The sequence below is a fragment of the Rutidosis leptorrhynchoides genome, chromosome 6 (assembly GCF_046630445.1).
Source record: "Rutidosis leptorrhynchoides isolate AG116_Rl617_1_P2 chromosome 6, CSIRO_AGI_Rlap_v1, whole genome shotgun sequence".
NCBI classification, from domain to species: Eukaryota; Viridiplantae; Streptophyta; class Magnoliopsida; order Asterales; family Asteraceae; genus Rutidosis; species Rutidosis leptorrhynchoides.
Genome location: NC_092338.1, coordinates 61138287 through 61146652, shown reverse-complemented (window position 1 = coordinate 61146652; position 8366 = coordinate 61138287). Strand labels below are relative to the sequence as shown.

The following is an 8366-nucleotide window of genomic DNA, read 5'->3' as shown; positions in this document are numbered from 1 at the left end:
CTACACTGAGTTAAACCGAAAATCCCTAGCTTTGGTAACTAGTAGCTGCCAGTACATAGGATGTGGACTGGTGGGCGCGAATAACAGTATATGGATCCAAAGGGCTTGACATCTCCGTCCGAGCTAGAGCGCTAGCCTTTTAACGGACGTATGTTATTTGAGTTTATGACACGTTGGTTTGCGTGTATTAAAACAACAAGGGTTATTATTGATATAGCGTTAAGCTTAGTTACCAGGGTGCTCTGTTACGTAGAATCTATTGACAAACTTTTGATAAACATTTCGGACGAAACAACTGAAATCTTGTGGTCGACCTTTATATACAGATTATGCGAAACATTAAAACTATGAACTCACCAACCTTTGTGTTGACACCTGTTAGCATGTTTATTCTCAGATTCCCTAGAAGTCTTCCGCTGTTTGCTTATATGTTATACAAGCTATGTGCATGGAGTCATACATGCTTTATTCGAGAAAACGTTGCATTCACAAAAGCATCACCATGTATCTATTTTGACTGCATTGTCAATGGAAGTATTATTGTAAACTATTATTTACGGTGATTGTCTATATGTAGAAATCATCAGATGTCGAAAACCTTGGATTTAAATATTCATTTATGGTATACCTTTTCAAAAGAATGCAATGTTTATAAAACGTATCATATAGAGGTCAAATACCTTGCAATGAAATCGATGAATGACGTATTCGTCCATATGGATTTGGAGCGATAGTCACAGTAACTGATCAACAAAGCCGGATCCTTGTGTCGAAAGACTTGCTCAAACTGAATTTTAATTTGACCAATGTAATGTGGATTTTGACTAGCCAAAAAAATCATTGATTCCAAAGACCTATCGTCGTGAATTTCAGTCGGACACGCATTGCCGAAGTAATCATCCCACATAATCATCTTCAACGTATGTGTTCTTGGATCAACACCCACACATTTATAAGCCATTTCGTTTAACTGCATGTAATTAATCTTTTGGTATATTGGAAAACTGGTTCTAAGTGATGTTTCATCACCAGTTAACCACCCATTTTGAAATGTAATTCTACCACCCCAAATAACATGAACCATAAAACCAGTAAATTCAGCCATTTTATGTGAAGAATATAATGGTGTTTTAGTGTTTTAGTAATATGAGGTGTTTTAGCGATTAAAGAAACATGTAATGGTAATGGTTTTGAGATTAATTGATTCCACTCTTAACTCTATAAATACAATATTTTGCTGACAAATTCAAATTCATATTCAAACTACAATATGATAGGTTGCATCTTTTGCAGTAATAATAGGCTGAAAAATACAGGAAAACAGTAATAATACACTGGAAAATTCAGGTAAAATTCAGGGTCCAAACCGGCATTTCATTTGCCGGTTTGCAGGATGATGTCAGAAGTGGTACGAAGTGTACGGTTAGGGCTTACGTGGAGCCAAACCGGCAAATGAAATGCCGGTTTGGGGTGTTAACTGACAAACCGGCGATTAGGGATGGCAATGGCCACCCGATCCAGCGGATATCCATCTGATCCACCCGGTTCGTGATGGATATGGATAATCTGAATGGATATGGATATGGATACGGATATGAATGAACTTAAATGGATATGGATATTGATACGGATGAAAATTTTCATCCAAGGATACATCCGTTATCACCCGAAATACATATGTAAATACATAAATATAGATATATGCAAACACATTTACTATTACAAATGCATTTACCATTGCACATACATTTTGCTTGCAACTATATAATGAATTAACTATGATATATCACAACAAAACACGTATATTTAATAAAATAAACATACAAATTACACATTTAATTTATCATACTCTATGTTTAATATTAAATTTAACAAATTATATTATATCTTTAACAAAAAATAACACTTTCTTGAATATCCAATGGATATCCATTAACCCGCTTAATCCATTGGATATGGATATGGATGGATGAACTGAAATTAAATGGATATGGATATGGATATGGATATGGATGAACAAAAACTAAATGGATATGGATATGGCGTCATCCGATCCATATCCTATCTATTGTCATTCCTACCGGCGATTAAAAGTTCGGTTTACCTATTTCCGTAAATATTTTGTTTGAAAACCATTTATGTAATTACTCAAAAAAACCATTTTCAAAAAAACAGCAAGATTTTACAAATAATATCAAGGAAGTTGACTATCGTGTTTCTCAAATATTAGTTTCATCATACACCTACCACCATTTCTTTCTGTCAAATAAACTACTCTATTATTATACAGATCTCAAACGAGTCAATGGCTTCTTCTTCTTCTTCTGGATCACGAAAGTATGATGTGTTTCTTAGTTTCAGAGGGGAAGATACTCGCAAGAACTATGTAGATCATCTCTACAAAGCTCTTTCAGATAAACTAATTCACACTTACAAAGACGACCAAACACTTCCTCGGGGCGAATCCATTGGTCCATCCCTGTTGAATGCTATTGAGGAATCTCAAATTGCAATCGTCATATTCTCGGAAAACTACGCTGATTCATCCTGGTGTTTGGATGAACTCGAATACATTATGAAATGCAGGGTTTGGAGAGGACTGATGGTTATACCCATATTCTATAATGTGAGTCCTTCAGATGTTAGGAAACTGCAAGGAAATTTCGGAAGAGAATTTGCGAAACGAAAGCGCGATAACAGCACCAAAGAGGAATTATGGAAAACTGCAATTGTTGAAGCATGTAACCTTTCAGGATGGGAACCCAGTCAAATTGCCAACGGGTTATTCTCTATTTCTCTTTCTTCTTTTTGCTTGTGTTAAACGAAGTATATATTTCCTTTATTTTAGAAGGTTACTCGTGTTTTATTTATGTATAATGTATGATATTTTAACTTTTCTAACCCCTTATAAGCATCAAATATTTTGCTCTTTCTCAAGCTATTATAAATTATAAATATAAATAAATTCATTCATAATAAGCTAATAATGATCTTAAAATTTTTTTGTGATATAAATATAATTGCATTGAATTATAACTGGAGTTCTTATATTAATTTAATAAAGACTCGCCCGTCTTGGTTTTTGGAGAAAATGTTACGTAGTACTTGTGAATGTCAACATACACTAATCATCCTTAATCTCGGATGTGCAGGCATGAAGCAGCGGGTATCAAATCAATTGTTGATACGATCTTGGAAAAATTGTTTTTCTTAGATAAAAATGTTAATGAAGACCTTGTTGGAATGGGGGCTCGCTTGCAATCTTTGAGAAAACTGCTAGATATAGGGTCAGGTGGTGTGCACATGGTTGGGATATGGGGTGTTGGGGGCAGTGGCAAGACAACTCTTGCTTATTCTGCTTATAAAAAGTTCTCTCATCATTTTCAAGCTCATTGTTTTATTGACCAAATTCGGGAGGAGTCAACAAAACATGATGGTTTGAAAAAAGTTCAAGAGAAAGTTCTATCAACTCTTTTGAAAAAAGATGTGAATGTACAGAGTGTCGTAGAAGGAAAAGATATGATAAGAAGCAGGTTAAGTCGTAGTAACGTTTTAATTGTCTTTGATGATGTTGATAAAGATGAGCAAATAGAGGCGTTAGCTGGATCCCATGAATGGTTTGGCCTTGGGAGTCGAATAATAATCACAACTAGAGATGAGCATTTGCTACACAGAGATAAGGTTAAAATATCTCATGCTAGTTTATTATCACACGATGAGGCGTTTCAACTCTTCAATAGACATGCAGTGCAGAAGGATAAACCTCCTATAGAAGACTATGATACGCTTTCACTAAGCGTGGTTTCTTATGCAGGTGGGCTCCCATTAGCACTTAAAGTTTTAGGATCTTTACTACGTGGTAAAGACAAGAAGGGGTGGGAGAGTGTCTTAGAAAAGATGAAAAATATCCCAAATTCTACAATTATGTAAAAACTCAAAATAAGTTATGATGGACTGGAACCTAACGAAAGAGAGTTATTCTTGGATATTGCTTGTTTCCATAGGGGCTATCGTGTAGATAAAGCAAAGGAGATATTTGATGCTTGCGGGTTTTACCCTGATACCGGGATCCAAGTGCTTATAGAAAAGGCTCTCATAACTATTTCGAATGGTGAGTTCGAGATGCATGATCTGGTTGAAGAAATGGGCCACAACATCGTTCGAGGCCAACATCCTAAAAATCCTGAGAAGCATAGCAGGGTTTGGAAGGATGAAGAAATTGTAGAAATGTGTTCCACGGATTCAACAAAGGTAATGGTTTTGCTATCTTTAATATCCCTGAAATTATTTATTGTAAACATAACAAGGTTTTGTTCCATTATTGCAGGAAAATAATGAGATTGAAGCAATAAGCTTCAATTTTTATGAAATGGTATTAAGGTCTGGTGACAACTCAGTAGGGTTTTCCAAACTCGTTTCGAACATGAAGAAATTAAGGTTGCTAATTGTGCGAGGAAATAGGTCCCCTAATGAAGATGTTGAAGGGCCTTGTTTTCTTTCAAATGAGTTGCAGTATATTTCATGGAATAATTATCCTAGACGTCCGTTTCCATCAGATTTTCAACCAAGGAAGCTTGTTGTTCTAAAGTTGCGTCATACCTTGCAGAAAGAACTTTGGCAAGAAAGTTACAAGGTAAACTCAAATAATGTTCCTCTAAGTAATTTAACAATTAAAATATACATACAAGTATAGTAGAAGTTACACCTTGCAAAATGGAATTTACGCCATAAGTGTAGAGTAAATATATCAATACAGTAATTTAGTCTTAGCTTTAAAATTTTACTTGTATGCATCAGCGTCTACCACAACTGAAAAAGCTTACCATCAAGAATGCGGATAACTTAGTCAGCACACCAAATTTTGATGGATTTCCATGTCTTGAATATCTGAAACTTTATGATTGTGACAGTTTGGAAGAGATCCATCCATCACTTGGAAAGTGTAACACTCTAGTCAACGTATATGTATCTGATTGTAAGAAGCTTAGAAGTTTTCCAACCATCATTTGTATGAAAAATTTGGAGACTCTTGACATCAGGTCTTGTGAAGCGCTTGTTGAGTTCCCAGAAATCCACGCAAGCATGGATAGCTTGAAAATGTTAAGAATTAGTGAGGTTGGGATAGAAGTTCTGCCGGCCTCATCAATCGGACAGTACTGTACCGACCTTACTTCGCTAATTTTGAACAACTTTTCATATTTAAAGAGAATAGAAGGAAACTTTCAAGCCTTGAAACACTTGGAAAAGTTAAATATGAAATATCAGCATAAGCTTGAGAAGCTGCCAAACGATCTGTTTAGTGTATGTAATTTAAAAAAGTTGGATCTCCGTTTTTGTGGATTGGAAGATGGAGAGATCCCTTGTGATGTTGGTGACCAGTTACTCAAGTTAACAGTGTTGGATCTTACTGGGAATAACTTTTCAAGATTACCTTTTAGCCTCTTGAAACTTACTCGGCTCAAAGCACTTGACCTCAGTTTCTGCAGGAAGCTTCTAGAATTTCCAGAACTTCCATCCAGTGTGGATTTATTTAGAGCGGATTATTGCAGCTCACTTGAATCCATGGGAGACTTTTACAAAAACTGTAAGAGGTTATCTCGAGTATGTCTTAATGATTCGAATGATGTCAGTGGTGCAGAAGGATTACTACAATGTATGCTCCATGTATGTTAACTATCCCTCTCCTTCTTTTTACTTGTTTGGCATATGGCATATAATTGGACAGTTATTTATTTTTTAATGAGGGGTCCAGTTCTCCTATTAATGAAGCCTTCCTCTAAAAAAATCACAGGTCCATCAGGTTATAAGCAACGGGTGGAATGGGTTGTGCTTATCAGGGGTCCAACAAGCCTAGTGGTATCGAGGAACCCCTCCAACCAAGAAGTTGTGGGTTCAAGTCCATGGACATTTGTAAATATTCATGAAAAATCGTTTAGGGTGTTTTGAGTTTGTCTTTCTAAAAAAAAAAAAAAAAATTAAGTACATAGCTTGTGCTAAATTAAAGTGATGCGAACTGTGAGTGTTGGTGATAGATGTAAAGAGTTAAAAAAAATCAAGGGAAAATAATTGGGTCACCAGACCCGGCCTGATTAATCTGTTTAAAAACTTGACACGTTTGAATCCAGACCCAACCCAAAAGCAAGCAGCCCATTTTTGCAGGCTTTGGGTTGTGTGTATGCACATGCTGTTAGAATTACAGGGCTTAATATATGTACACTACCCGGTCAACAATATAACGACTGTGTTGTTTTAATTAGGGGAATGCTATAAATCACCATATGAATCTCGAAGTTGATGGCCTTGAAATTCCAAAGACGTTTATAGCTCCTCTGCTTAGAGGAAGTACATGTAGATTGCAACTTCCCTATAACTGGTACAATGACTTTTGTGGATTCTTAATGTGTGCTTTTTTAATGAAATTAGACTACTGCGATATTACTAGCATATCTTTGAAGCACGAGCAGAGTAATACGATGGGCATGAATCTTGAACCTGGGTTATGGAAGGAGTGTGACGGTGATAAACGTACATGGGTGGGTTATGTTTCCTTTGATTCATTGAGACACGCTACTTGGTGGGACTCCACTTCCAACGCAGTTTCATTTTCAATTTCATTCAGAGTAGATGGAGAAGATGTATGTAGTAGTGGTTTTGGAGTTAAGCTGGTTGCCAGAGAAAATGAAAGTGTTATAACGGAAACATCTACAGATTTCTCTGACTTTTGGGACACATATTCCTCTGAATTTTACGACAAAAACGATTATACGTTCAAATTCAAGATTGTAGATGATATAAAGTCGTCTTTGGAGATTGAATATTAAAGCTACTACGTGCTTCTCCACATCCCTTTTAATTGCTAGAAGTACGTAATGTTTTCGGGATGGGAACCCAAGAACTTTGCTATCAGGTTATTCTCTTTCTTTGTTTTCGCTCGCATTGTATTTCCTTTATTTTATGCTATTTGTGTTGTAATTGACATGGTCAAGAAACTTGTTTGACTGGTTGAGAGTTTACTTCCCAAATGACTAATCGATGTCTCATGAAAAGTGGTTTTGTGTTCAAGTCATATAGCAACAATACTTTTGGCAATAGAATTATTAGTTTGAGACAGGTGTAAATTAGAATACATTAGGATTTTACTAGGTTACTGAGTTACTCATGTTTTTAAATCAATCATATATACTTATATATCAGTCTCTGATATATTAACTCGTTTTAACCACTAGCAATTAACCTTCAATTTCATCATATTTCAGTAAATAACTTATATTATCTTGGAGTAGATACACCTATCAAGTACCTGTTTGCTAAACTTTTACTATTACCGACTAACCTTTTTGGTGAGTAGCTAGTTTATCCAACACATAATAAAAAAACACTATGACTCAGTCAGCATCCCGGCTTAGTTTTAATTAAGCGGAACCATTCCATTTTGGTTCTTCACATTCTTACACAAATAACTTATGCCGGCTACAAATGCATAATTAGTGTTAATTATAAGTAGTTATCATTAAATCTTGAGGGATTTTGTTTCAACATAATGGTTATTATAACAATATTTTTGTGACCTTGATCAAATTAATTGTAGAGGTTGGGTTGTAACAGATCTTATATTAGTTTAACAAAGACCAATTGGTCTTTGTTTGTGCTTATAATCATTACTTCTGATTGTCTACATACAATAGTCATCCTTTTTTCTCAAATGTGTCGACATTAAGTAGCGGACACCATATTAATTGTTGATACGATCTTAGAAATATTGTATTCCACAAGATTCTAAGGTTTATACTGTTCGGGTTACCCGGAAGGGCGGGTAATCCAACTCATACTCTAGTGTACGAAGTCCATCAGGATCACTACCTTCACTACCTCTACCTTCAGTACCTGGCAGTTACTAACATTTCCCTGGCCATCCCAAGATTTGAACATGGAACCTCTTGCAAGGATGTCAGGGGCCCCAACCACTGGACTACCTTTGTTGAGAAACGAGGTGTTAGGGGTAGTGGGGCAAGATAACTCTTGCTTATTGTACTTATAAAAAGTTTTGTTACCAGAGATATCAAGGTCATTGCTGACAGGAATCAACCAAAACATGATAGTGCCTAATCTAAGAATCGTAAGCACTAGTAGCACATATTGATAATAGTTAATCCACTAATGTCGCTAGTTCGAAACCCAAAAAAATTATGTGTTGTTAAAAGCCTAATCAAAGAAGGGATTTTCCATGAGATGCATATGTTAACCCTCCAAAGCCAGTGAGTACAACTATAATTAAATAGCCACATCTCAGTCTACTTAATTACCTTTGTTTTGAGGTTGAAGGGAGACCATTACATACATTGCAAATACTTGTTTATATAACGATA

At 35.7% G+C, this 8366-nt stretch overlaps 1 pseudogene; it reads left to right on the top strand.

The window, feature by feature from the left end:
- Positions 1-2288: 2288 nt before the first annotated feature.
- Positions 2289-6821, top strand: LOC139853680 (TMV resistance protein N-like; annotated as a pseudogene).
- Positions 6822-8366: the final 1545 nt, after the last annotated feature.